This window comes from Manis pentadactyla, chromosome 7 (assembly GCF_030020395.1).
Source record: "Manis pentadactyla isolate mManPen7 chromosome 7, mManPen7.hap1, whole genome shotgun sequence".
Lineage (NCBI taxonomy): Eukaryota > Metazoa > Chordata > Mammalia > Pholidota > Manidae > Manis > Manis pentadactyla.
The window spans coordinates 97335017-97349394 of NC_080025.1; the positions used below are offsets into that span (position 1 = coordinate 97335017).

At 36.5% G+C, this 14378-nt stretch overlaps 1 pseudogene; it reads left to right on the forward strand.

The window, feature by feature from the left end:
• The first annotated feature begins 2106 nt into the window (after window positions 1–2106).
• On the forward strand, window positions 2107–7698 carry LOC118908109 (ATP synthase subunit alpha, mitochondrial-like; annotated as a pseudogene).
• The last annotated feature ends 6680 nt before the right edge of the window (window positions 7699–14378 follow it).

Consider the following 14378-nt stretch of genomic DNA (forward strand, 5'->3'; position numbering starts at 1 on the left):
TGATGATTAGTATCAATGATACTTTAATAAAAAAGAAAACTAGGAAGATTTAAATCATTAAAAAAAAAAAGCCACTAGGCTTCTGCCTCCTGGAGGAGGCTCTGCACCTTCTATATTAAAATTGTGCAAAACCAGGATGTGCTTCAAGAGGGAGGATTTACAGCAGGAAGGGTTTGGACAATTTGTTTTTAATAATGTCCCTTGTGTAATTGCATTGTTATAGTAATAACAATTACTGATATCTACTAAGGGTTATTATGCCCTGTGCTGTTCTCTTCACGTACAATATCTCGTTTTCCAAATAACTTTGTGAGATTGGTTCTATTACCCCCATTTTGTGGATGAGGTGCTACAGTACAGAGAAGCTAGATATGGGGTCTCTGGTCACATACCTTATAGACTGCATAACAGAGATTCAAACCCAGAAGGGTCTTTCTCCAGAGTCTGTACTCTCGACTACCATGTCTTAACAACTATTCTGCCAATCTTGGTTTAAGTACACTCAAGCATTCCCTTTTCCTCCCCTCATCTTGCCCCCAGTACCTAGGAACTCCTCTTTGCTGACCCGTGAGATCTGCTTTTCCATTCACTTCTCGTCAAAGGCCTGGGTCAGCAGCATGCATGGCATTTGCAAAGGCATCCCACAATAGGTACTGGCTCCCAGGCATTGAGAGTAGCCCGCTCACCCAGACCAATGGCCCAGGATGGCTGGGGCTTGGGGCTGATGGGAGATGAATCAATTCCTGGGGAGTTAGTTGGCAACATCAGGCTATGGTGTTTGGGAGCTTATGAATGAGCCTGCCACAGTAGTATCTCTCACATTCGATCTTGGGATAAAGGGAACGGAGTGAATGCCTTAGTGTGTCTTCTTCAGAGTGACCTTAATTATCTCAGTCTACACTCAAGGCCATTTTTTGTGCCCACCATAGGATTCAGGGCACTATCAGCTCACCTATGCTAGTTCTCTGTCACCATAAAATCCAGTCCTAGGGTTTTTTGGCAAGGCTTAATTTAGGGACTTACTGGGGCCAAAATATTTCTATCATTTTCTACTGCCTAGAGGTTAGATGTTGTAGGATTCAAGACCACACTCTTGGTTTATTATTTTGCTCTTTGTAGTCTCTTTGGGTTTTACTGAGAGATCCCTTTATGGCTTTTAAGGAATCCTGAGATTGTTTTGATAATGACTTGTAGTGATCTGATTTAAGAGTTTCATTTTGTGTCTTGAAGTTTTCTAAAATACTGTCAGGTTAAAAGCCTCTAGCCATTTCTCCAATCCTGGCCTGTTGATTTGACAGCATTTTACATTTCAGTGGCACTGGATCCACTTTTTTTCATATTTTGGGATGAGTTCTACCCACTCTATGTAGCCCATGCATTGGTCATCAGACTGGAATTGACCTCTCCATGGAGAAGAGAGGGTAAAAAATGAAATGGAAATTCTTTTTGTTTTTAGCCTTTTCCATTATTACCATATAATAAAGGGGTGGCTCTTTCTTTGGTCTTTCCATTGAACCAGATGTATTTAAAATGTAAAGAATGCTTATTGCAAACTATAAGAGTGCCTATTAGCTCCAAATGTCCTTCTCTTAGCTTCTAGGCAAAGACCCGCTTGTATTGGGAAGGCAGGCAGAAGTGGGGAGAAGGAGATGATACACTAATATGGTCTCTTCTTTTTTTCTTCTCAGCTGGAGAAATTTTCTGCCTTGGAAAATAACCATTGGCACTTGAAATTAAATTCTTTCAGGGAAAGTGATATGAATATGAGCATTTTAAGTAAAAAAATCACTGTCTCTGCATGACAATTCTTTTTATCTTCTCTCCTAGATAGCGTGTGTTAAAAACAGCAATGGGTTTGAATACAGTACTAACTAAACCTGGTTAACAGCAGAAGAAAGATAGCTCTTTCTCTGATTACAACAGTGGACATTTCTAACACTGAGCCTCAGGTGAGTAGCTGAGAGACTGCAGGAGTGGCTGCTCTGCCCTGTATTTCTACAATGATAAACCTCTCCTGAGGCTAAAAAGGAAGGCAAGGTCACAGTTTTGAAAAGGGGAAATTTTTTTATTGTTGAGTAGGGCTCAGTTAACTTTACCAGAGAAATAATGGGTGTCGCTTTTTTACCCTCAGGAAGACTTAAGCTATACCTCCCACCTCTTTCTTCTTCAGGGAGTCTACACTTCACATACACTGATGCTGAAGTGGAGAGAATTGGTTTCTTCACAGCCCACAAGGTCAGACGGACAGTATTACCCTTTGCCTCTGCAAAACCAAAATAACTAGTATTTCTTGCTTCTGATGAAGCATGATTGCTGGCCACATAGAAACAGTTTCCCAACTGTAATCACGGCTGGAACCCTTTGTGTCTTAAAATGTCCTGTTGGAATTCCAAACAGATAAAGCTGAGCCCAGAGCTGGTCACAACTATGAAACAATCCTATTGTTTCCTATCTATCATCAGGCTTTGCCTGCCCTATGTCATATAGTCCAGATTTGTTCTTTTTCATTTTCTTGACTGAAATACCTTCCCTTCCACTTTGAGTCTGGTCCTTTTTTCTAATGTGCTTCTCAAGTTTTACCTGCTTAATATCCCAAGCTTCCAAGTCCCAGCCTTAAGGGAGATTGATCCTTCTTCTCTGGAATCCTGTGTCACTTGTGGTCTCTATTTCATGCATTCATATATGTTGTTCCCTCTGTCTGGATTGCTCTCCCAGCTCTTTGCATGAGTAGTCATTCATTCATTCATTCATGTTGTTCCCTCTGTCTGGATTGCTCTTCCAGCTCTTGTTCTTCAAGTCTTAATTGAAATGCCACTTCTTCAAAGATACCTTCCTTTACTGCCCATCCTAAAGCAGGAGCCTTTTCTGTTTATTCAGACTCTATCAGGTCTCCAGTGCCTGGCACAGTACCTGGCACATAGTAAATATTTGTTGAATGAATTAACAAATTCATTTATTATTTCAATTTAATGTATAATGGTTTTCAGCTTAGGAACAAAAACCTTGATAACCCCTAGAATGGAGACATATCTAAAGGAGAGATTAGACCCATTCTGTTTGTATAAGGAACTGAGAAATTTTCTGGAAAATAACTCATTCCAGTGGATGAACTATGTAGACAGCAGTGTGTTTCAAGGATAGTGCTTTCATGTGAGTAAACAGGAATGATTCTGCAGGTTTTGCTCATTTTCTCTGCACTCTTTCCCTCAGTTGTTCTCTGGGGATTTTGAGAAAAATGCTTTTATCTTCAAATGATATTTTGTGCACATCTGAGTATGTTGCAATAGATGGATATGATTTAAATAGGAGGTTCTCAAACTTTATCCTAGTTATTTCTATGCAAAAAAGTCATTATGTATTTAATAGAGAAAGAAGATAGTATTTTGAAGTTGATTGCTTTAAAACACTTTACATTTTTAAAGTTGAAGTTGAGAAAATTTGATTCTTAACCTCATTGCTTTAATAGAGTGACTTTTGGCAAATATGTGATTTCTGATTCAGTGCCTCTAACTCCAAAGCATTAGTAATGCCTACTCTGTGTGACCCTTTATTTAGGGTTTTGGTACAATAAGCAGAGTATATCTAAAGCCCTTTGAGTTCTTAAGGGAAATATATAAAAGATGAACATCTCCTAGTACTAAAATACTATCTCAAAATACTAGTGTAATCTCTTTTGATTAATTATAAAATTAGGAGTCAGTCCAGAGGCTGCAGCTACACTAGACCCACCCAAGAAGAGCTGCATACATTCTGTCTGTGCATGTGGCCTCGGGCTGTGGCCCTTAGCAGGCCAGGCTGGCCTCCAAAAATGCTTTGGGATCATCCTTTATTGCTGCGAGGAACATCCATGTCTCTAACACTTGTCTTCAGAAAACTGGCCCTGCTGATGTGCCCTCAGTTCTTGAAAGCACATATTCTTAGATCTAATACATCTGTTAAACTTAAATGTAGTGGCTGTCTCAAGTATTGGTGATAGTATTGCTTAAGTACCTGGGCTGAGGAATGTTCAAGCAGAAGAAATGGTAGAGATTTCTTCAGGCTTAAAGGAAGAAAGGGTATGTCTCTGAACTTAGAACCTGACAATGTTGGTGTTGTCATGCTTGGAAATGATAAACTAATCAAGAAAAGAGATGCTGTGAAAAGAACAGGAGCCATTGTGGGCATTCTAGATGATGAGAAGCTGTTGGGTGATGTAGTAGATACCCTTGCTAATGTCATTGCTGGAAAGGGTCTAGTTCATTCCAAGATGCGTAGGTGAGCTGGCCTGAAAGCCCCTGGGGTCATTCCTCCAATCTGCAGGAGCCAACCAGAGTGGTATTAAGGCTGTGAATAGTTTCATGCTGATTGGTTACAGTCAGCCTGAGCTGATTATTGGTGACTGATGGACTGGCAACATGTCAGTTATGACATCATTAATATGACAGAAACATGATGGATCTGATGAAAAGGAGAAGCTATGCTGTATCTGTATTGATATTGTTCAAAAGAGATCCACTGTTGCCCAGTTGGTGAAGAAACCTACAGATGCAGATGCCATGAAGTACACCATTGTGGTTTCAGCTGCTGCTCTGATGTGCCTGACTCCTTATTCTGGTTGTTCTATTGCAGAATAATTTAGGGATAATGCCAAACATTCTTTGATGATTATGATCGATTATCAAAACAGATTATGGCTTATTGTCAGATGTCTCTGTTGCTCCCAGGACCCCTCTGCTGCTCATGAGGTCTATCCTGGTGATGTGCTCTACCTACACTCCTACCTGCTTGAGAAAGAAGCCAAATGAGTGATTCTGTTGGAGGTGGCTCTTCAACTGCTTTTCCAGTCATAGAAATACAAGCCAGTGCTGTGTCTGCTTACATTATGACCAGTGTCATTTCATCACTGATGGACATATCTTCTTGGAAACAGAATTGTGCTACAGAAGTTTCTGCCCTGCCATTAACATGGATTGTGTGTTTCCTGTGTCAGATCTGCTGTGATCTGACAAACCATGGCCATGAAGCAGGTGGCAGGTATCATGAAGCTGGAATTAGCTCCTCACCATGAGGCTGCTGCTTTTGTTCAGTTCAGTTTTGATCTCCATGCTGCCACTCAGTAACACTTGGGCTGTAGTGTGCATCTGAGTTTCTGAAGCAAGGACAGTGTTCTCCTATGGCTATTGAAGAACAAGTGGGTCTTACCTATTCTAGTTTAAGGGGTATCTTGATAAACTGGGGCTGTTTCTATTTAATTTTTTGCTGGCATATTTAGAAACAAATATTACATGGTATGGTATTGTATCCTAACTACTTCATTATACTTTAAAAGACAAAAAAAATTCTTACATAACTACAAGCCATGTTTGCATCTAAAAAAATGAACATTTATTAAATTTTAATTCTAAGTACTGAAATTTCCCTGTCTCAAAAATTTATTTTATATATAACTCTTCTTTCAAATCAGATTCCAAACAATGTCTTCATCTTGAAATTGGTTCTTACAGTCTCTGAGGTTTCTTTTCATCTGGAGGAGTGCTCCATTTCTGCTCCCTTATTCCATTTACTTCTTGAAGAAAGCAGATGAGTAGTCCTGTAGAATGTCTCACTTGCATCCTTACGTGTCTAATTTGCTTCTCCATCCTCTGTATTTCTTGTATTCTAAAAGTTAGACTTTAAGACTTAATTAAATTCTATCAAATTTTTGAAAGAATGTGCTACAGGTAATGTTACAGACTTCATAGTATTTCATCACTTCAAAGAGCCACATAGTATCAGATTGTTTCACTTCTAATAATGCTTTAATTGTTCAGGTGGTGACAGCCTGATTTCATTGTAAATTTTCCTAACAATCTTTTACCTAATGATTTTAGTATCTGTTGATGATCATTGTTCCATCAAGTTTGAAATATTTAGGAGTTGTAAGATGGTGATTTAAAAATTCAATCATTCCTTCTATATTTATTAGCTAGAGTTCTATACAGAGGAACTTTCCTATATCCATTATGGTTATTTGGTTATCCTGAAATACTTTCATACAAGAAAGGCAGGAAAGATCTTTATTTCTTTTTAATATCCAGTTTTAGAGTAATATGTTTGTTACCTAGCAACCTCAATGATGTCCAGAGTCTCTTAATCCCTGCCTTTTTTTTTTTGAATATTTCTATGAACACATGGCTTTACACTGCAATGTGTTTCTATCATTTACAGTTATTTGATTGACTCAAATTAATCTATTTTGGGCACAAGGGGGAACCTGTCAAGATTTCTGTGTTCATTTGTTATGTCAATATTAGCTTTTGATAGCTTCCTTGCTTTCTGGCACAGTAAGATGTCCCAACTTAACTGGTACCTTTCCTGGAATTGGCTGTCCAAAAAAACAAGTCCTATTAGTGTGAAATGGTGTTTTGAGATTATAATATGGGTTCTTGTTGCTACTGGGTTGTCATTGTTTCTTGGCCTTTTTAGTGAACAAAGGTAGAAAGTAAGTAACTATAAGAAAACTTTAAAATTACAAGTTTATATTGACATTTACAACCATAATTTAAAGTTACAAGGTTTTTAAACTGACATGATGAACATGTCCTTAACAGCCTTGACGTAGTTTCTTAGTTGTATTGTGTTAAAATATGCATGTTGGTTTTAAAATAATAATACAATATTACTGTTAACGAGACTACTAAATGGAATTAGATAATTTAAGATTTGTTTGCCTTTTAAATTTTTTGTCCTAAGAATGTATCCCACTGAGAACTGTATAGTCAAAATATTTTGTTCTAAGGTCAGTTGGAACAATTCTTTTCTCGGTGTGACTGTCACCAGAGCTTATATACCATTAGGTTCATTTGTTTCAGCTTGTTTTCAAATCTTAGGCATTTGTTTTTGTTTTCTTTTTAAATTTAATTTTTTGTTTTGCTTACTACCTCCTTCTTGAAATGCTTCTTTCACTTTTCTTCTGGGACACTACTTTTTCTTGTGTTTTAATTTTTTTCTGGCTTGCTTGGGGCTTCTATTCAGTCTTCTTTCCTGGTTCCTCCACCTCTTCCTACTCTATAAATTTTGTAGTGAGTATACAAGGACCTCTCCTCTATTTATAGTCACTTTCTAGATGTGTATCTTGTCCCAGGATTTGAAATGCCACCTATTTTCTGATTACTCTCAAATTATATCTCCTGCCTGGACTTTTTCCTTGAGTTGAGATCTACATATGCAACTTTTTGTTCACTATCAGCACTTGGATTTCTAATAGTAGTTCAAACTTAACATGTCCAAATATTAACTCTTGATTTCCACCCAATAGTTCCTATGGCATTCTTCCCTATTTCAGGACATGGCAACTCTATCATGTTGCTTAGGCCAAATACCCTAAAGTCATTCCTGATTCTTTTACATCCTATAACCAATCCAGCATATATCCTCTCAGCTTCTCCCTTTGAAATACATGAAAGTTCCAATAAATCTTCTATTTCTCACTATCTCCAGTGCCATCGCTCCCAACTCAGGCATTCCCCTGGATTATTGTAATAGCCTCATAACAGGTCTTCCTGTTTCCATCCATGCTTCTTCTCATGAACCACTCTCCACTTGGCAGTCAGAGTGAGCTGTTAAAACCATTCCTTTGTTCAAAACTCTCAAATATATTCCTTCTAAGTAATCTGGGTATGGGGACAGTGGCTGGAGGTATAGGCAAAACAAGACTGGCTATGTACTGCTCAATGTTCAATCTGGGTGATGATAACATTAAATTCATTTTATTGTTACTTTTATTTTTATGTATGTTTGGAAAATAAAAATAAAATTTTACCTCATTAATATATTGTTATGTTGATTACATGTTGAAATGATATTTTAGATATAATGGGGCAAATAAAATATTAATTTCACTTGTTTCTTTTTATGTTTTAAAATATGGCCTCTAGAAAATTTAAAATTACATATGTGGCTCTCATCATCTTTCCACTAAACCTAAAGGACTCCATATGATCTGGGCACTCTTCCTCTCTGACTTTATTTCCTACTTTTTTTCTCTCCCTTGCTCATACCAATCCATCCACACTGATCTCTTTGCTTAGAACAAGCAAAATACACCTCTGCCTCAGGACCTTTGCACTTGCTAATGTGTCTGGAGCTCTCTCGCTCAGTGTCTGTGTGGCTCACTCTCTTGTTTCCTTCAGGATTCTGCTCAAGTCACCTCTGTTTTCAGAGATAATTTACCTGATCTATATAACACCTCATCCCCTCCATTCTCTAGTCCCCTTAATATACTTTCTTTTCCTTTATAATACTTATCACTACTGACTTTTTTTTTTTGGTAGTCATTTATCTTCCTGTATCCTGAGCACTTAGCTAATGCTTATTATGCAGCATAGGCATTTGGTAACAGTATGTGGAATGAATATCTGTAGATTGCATGAGTAATTATGTCAATTCAGTACTGACTTTTTTGGCAATAAGGTTCAGGCTTCCTAAATATATCAAAAGTAAAAATTATTAGAATGAAGTAATATTAAATTATAACTGTGTAAAACAGATGCTTTATAAAATGATAAAAGAACAGCTACATGCAAAAGAATGAAACTGGGTTACTGCCTAAGTCCATACATAAAAAACTCGAAATGGATCAAAGAGCTGAATGTAACACATGAAACCATAAAACTCTTGGAAGAAAACAGAGGCAAAATCCCTTGAACATAAGCATGAGCAATTTTTTCCTGGACACATTCCTCAGGCAAGGGAAACAAAATAAAATGCAACCCAGTAGTTCCACTTCTATGAATTTATCCCAAGAAAAAAAATCCCTGATTTGAAAAGATATGTTTACCCCTATGTTTATTGCTGCATTGTTTACAGTAGCCAAGATATGGAAGCAACCTAAGTGTCCATCAATAGATGAATGGATAAAGAAGATGTACATATACACAACAGAATATTATTCAGCCATAAATAAATAAATAAATCCTGCCATTTGAAACAACATGGATGGATCTACAGAGTATTATGCTCAGTGAAATAATCCCAGTGGAGAAAGACAAATACCACATGATTTGACTTACTTGTGGAATATAAAAACAAAGTAAAATAGATTGAAAAAAAACAACAGTAGACTCATAGACACTAGTGACTAGTAGTTGCCATGCGGCAGGGGTTGGCATGGGTGAGTGGGGGAATTAAGGAGCACAAAATTCTCAATCATGATATAAATTGGTCATGGGGATAGTAGTAAAGCATGGAGAATATAGTTAATGATGCTGTAACATCTTGCTCTGTTGACAGATAATGACCACATTAGTGGGGGTGAAGATTTCATAATATGGGTAACTGCTGAACTACTGTGTTGTATATTTGAAACCAACATAAGATTGTACATCAATGATACTTCACTTAAAAAATGGTATAAGATGGCTGTTTTATTCCTTTCAAAGAAATTAAGGTGAAATAACCTTATATTAATCAATTTTATATATTTGTATATTTATGTATTTGTATATATTTGCATAAGATAGGGAATTTAGAGATACTTATGAGGAATTCAAGAAAGTAAGTAAAATACAGACAAAGACTTAAGGGTCAGAAATGATTTTTATCCAATAGACAATATCCCATTTCTCAAAAGAATTTTCCAAATTCTTTAGTTTGGAACTTTTACTGTATTAATGATAATCCCAGTAAAGTGGGTCATGACAGGGAGCTTAGAAATATTTTGAATACAGCAAAATTTTTGTTTGCTACTAATTATAACAAAACTATTTATAAAATTACTTGCAGGCAGTCATTGTTCTTCATTGAAAGCTAAAACCATGAAGTAGAAAAAGGAACCAAAAAAGGAAAAATGAAAAAGGACTATTTTTAACTTATTGTCTTAATTTTATTTTTTTATTCATTGATTTTTTCTTATATTAAAGGTTACTTGATTTTTATTAATTTTTAAATTAAGGTATCATTGATATACACTCTTATGAAGGTTTCACAAGAAAAACAATGTGGTTTTTACATTCACCCTTATTATCGATTCTTCCCCCCAATACCCCATTTCAGTCACTGTCCATCAGTGTAGTAAGATGCCACAGAGTCCCTACTTGTCTTCTTTGAGCTACACTGTCTTCCCCATGACCCCCCACACACATTATGCACACCAATCATGATACCCCACAATCCCCTTCTCCCTCCCTCCCCACTCGTCCTCCCCACCCCTCCCCTTTGGTAACCACTAGTCCCTACTTGGAGTCTGTGAGTCTGCTGCTATTTTGTTCCTTCAGTTTTGCTTCATTGTTATACTCCACATTTGGTATTTGTCTTTCTCTGCCTGACTTACTTCACTGAGCATAATACCCTGTAGCTACATATTGTCTTAATTTTAAAATACAAGATGACTAAATGTACTACTGAAATAATTTAAAAGCAAGAGGATCTTTCCCTTATCTGAACATGGAACATAATAAGGAGTCCATAACAAGATCCATGAATGTTTGGACACTTGATATATCAGTAGAAAAAGGAAAGTTTTCAATAAATGGTGTTTGAACAGTTGGGTATTAATATTGAAAATAATGAAGTTGTTTTATATGTTAACTTTATACTATACACAAAAGTCCGTTCTAGGTGGATTAACATTCTAAATGTAAATCTTTCAGACAACAATATAGAAGACTGACTATATTTAGTTAGGGAATTGATTTCTGAAAGAGGACATGAAAAGCACAAACCTTAAACAAAAAGATGGATAAATTTGACAACATTAAATAATTTTTGTTCATTTATGCTATTACCTGGAGAAGATATTTATAACATATACAACCAACAAAAGATTATTTTATTAATATGTAAAGAACTCCTATAAATCAATGAAAACAATCAAAATGGGAGAAATTTGAACAGACATTTCACAGAAAGGGGAATAGAAATGCTTAATAAAAATGAAGAGGTGTTCCAAAGAGGGGACTAGTGGTTACCAATGGGGAGAGTTTGGGGAAGGTTGAGAGGGGAGGGGGAAGGGATAAAGGGGCACAATAATTTGCAATCACAATATAGGTTGGTCACAGGGATAGTAGTACATCATGGAGAATACAGTTAATGAATCTGTAACATCTTACTACATTGATAGTGACCACACTAAAGGGGGTGAGGATTTAATAATATGGGTAAACTGTTGAACCACTGTGTTGTATATTTGAAATCAACGTAAGGTTGTGTATCAATGATACTTTAATAAAAACAAAAAAACAAGACAAAACAAAAAGAGGAAGAAAAGAAAAAAAAATGAAAAGGTGTTCAATGCCCTTAATTATCAGGAAGATACAAATTAAAACAACAATGTTGGCTAGCATGAGAAAAAACTTGACAATTTCAAATGTTGGTTAGGTATGTAGCAATCTGAATGTTTTCATGCTTCTGTTGGAAACATAATCACTGTGGAAAATAATTTGACATTATACAGAAAGGAGAGTTATGCACCTATCATAATGAGCAATTCTATACCTATGTACTTATCCTAGAAGAGTCTCCAATTTAACACAATATGTACTAGAAATAAAAACTCTCAGTCCCTCCCCAGACCTTCTAAGTCAGAAATTCTGAGGATGGGGCCAACAAGTTGTTTTGATAAGCCCTCCAGGTGACTTAATGTATGCTAAAGTTCAAGATGATTCTCCTTGCCCTAGAGAAATGTTTTTTAAGTCATATCTTTTTTTTTTTTACAGCTTTATTGAGGTATAATTTATATATCACAAAATTGTTTTAAGTGTGCCCTAAAGAAACATTTGCACCAGAGAAATATACATTGAACATTCATAATAACAATTTTTATAATAACTAAACCCAACCCAAATGTCCATTACAGTTTAATAGATAAGTAAATTTTATATAAAATTGATTGCTATTCAGAAATGATTACGATAATCTAAAGCAGACATAAACATTGATGAATCTCAAAAACAATGATTTCAACAGCAATGTTCAGAAGAACAAATCCTATGAAGTTCAAAAGCATGCAAAATTAAACATGATTTAGGGATAAATTTTCTATAAAAGATTAGCAAAAATAAATACTGATGTTGGTTTTTTAATCTGGAGGATGACTACTTGGGTGTTCATATTATTATTAAAGAAACTAAACTGTACATAAGTGTTACATATGTACTTTTATATGTATAATAGAGTTCAAATAAAAATAAGAAAAACTGAGTTAGTCTAAACAGGCTTTTGGCTGTGGTCACTCAGTTGATCAAAAGAGAGAAAAACACATTAAGCCTGCTAAATTTTTGAGGATACTATATTACCCCAAACATATCAAGCTTGCCTGAAAAACTCATGATTCTTCAACCCTTACTGTGCCCTGGATCCTGCATTTTTCACCAAGAGCGAGTGGATTGTGAACTTTTGCTTTCTCCCCAGGAAATTCATTTTCCCTGATGTTCATATCAGGTAGTTTTGGAGTAAGAACATCTTCCAAAGAGGTACATCAGGAGCTGGAAGGGGATGGATAATGGAGATCCTTTTAGAGAACAGAATCAGAGGTTGCCTGATCTGATTGGTAGTGCAAAGAACTTTCTCCATAGTTGGAACTTGGATTTGGTATTATTCCTCCCTGGTGTGATTTGGTATGTGTCATGAACTAGTGTCTTGTGTGTTTCCCATTCTCCTCTTTTCTGAATGAGAGTTTTTATTGGAATTATCCTATTCTACCCTCATCATTATAATATTGGGTATTTTTTGGGAGGCAGGGAGCAGACAACTTTCTTATCTTTTAGCTACTAACTGCCAAACTGTTAAGAGTGAATGACAGAGACTGCACAGACTCCAGACATCAAGCTGGATACAAGAGTTAACAGAGACATTGGGGTTTGCCTTCCTTAGGGGACTGATGAATGCATTCAATATAAAATGCTTGCATGGGAAGAAGGGTGTGCATGGGTATTAAACAGTTTAAGGCATGAGCTATGGATTATATGAGTATATATATGAGTTAGATAATCTATGGATTAACTAACCAAACAGGCATTTCTAATCCTCTCCTTGATCACCTCCATCATAGAACCTGGAAAACCTGTGTACTGTACTTGCTCTCCAAGCCTCCTCTATACAACCAGGGGTGGCTACGTGACATAGTCTGGTCAGTGACACATGAATGGAAATCTTTGGAGGCGGTTCTAGGAAAATGCTTTCTTACTTAATAAAAAGAGTAGCTGCTGTTGCTCCCAACCCCCATTCTTTCTGCCTTGAATTTGCATATGATCAGGAGCTCTTGCAACCCTGGGGAAAATGCCCTGAACCAATGCCAGCAACCACCTACCCCAACACTTCTTTAGAGTAATAATAACCCCCCACCATGTTTAATCAAACCATTGTTAACTGTATTATTCTGTCATTTTCAGAAGAAAGCCTTCCTGATTTACACATCACTGAAAAATGCTGATACTTCCTACCTCATTTTATGAGGACTGAATATGTAAAATGTCTAACACTTGCCAAGGTAAGTGTCTCTTTTTCATGTCCCTCTGTCCATCTTATTTACTACATCAATTTAGATATGTTTTGTGGGTCAATTACAGTACCATTATACTTTTTAAAAATCAGAACAGAGGTCAAAATTATATAATTATTCTAATTAGCAAAGGTGTCAGTTTTATACAAGATTAGGATATTTTCCATTATGTTCCATAGTCTTGTTACACATAGTATGTTTTGTTGACTTCGGTTGGAAGAGTTCACTGCTCCAGCATCTTCCTGGAAGAGTCTAAAATTGCACTAAGTCTATTATTTCCCTTTAGATTCATTAAATTGTGATGCTGGGGTTCTTGTTCACGGAGCTGAAGAATGAACTTTGCAAACACTCAAGATAGGAGAGCAAGGTAGAGTCTTTTATTTAGAGAGAAAGTGAGAGGACAGAACTCCTGGCTCATGCCAGGAGGGAACAAGAGAGTCTGGGTGGTGCATTGTCTAGGAGATTTATAGTTGGTTGAGGATTTTCAGGAATGGGTGCAAAGGGCTAGGGGTGCAGGCTTGTAGATTGCTCATTTTTGATGAGTAGAAGAAATTTGCTGTTCTGATTTTTCTCAGGATAGCAGCTTCCCTCTGGGAACAGATCAGTGAAGACCGCCTGCCCTGCCCTCAGGGTGGGCTGGGCTGCTGCCTGTTTGCTAGAGTATGTTAAGAATCTGACTTGCTAACTTTTTGGGATGTTTATAGCTGGGTTTGCTTACTAAATTAATCTTTTGCCTAGGTTGCAGATTACTTGATTAAGATTAGAGAAGGAAACACAGCATATAGGTACAGTAAAAAATAAGCTGGGTCTTTTAGCAGGCTAAGGTAAATTTTACAGTGTCATGATCTAATTGATAAACAATAAAGTCACAGGTTATGTTGAGATACTCTTCTTTATCTGTGGAACACTCAAACATTCCAGG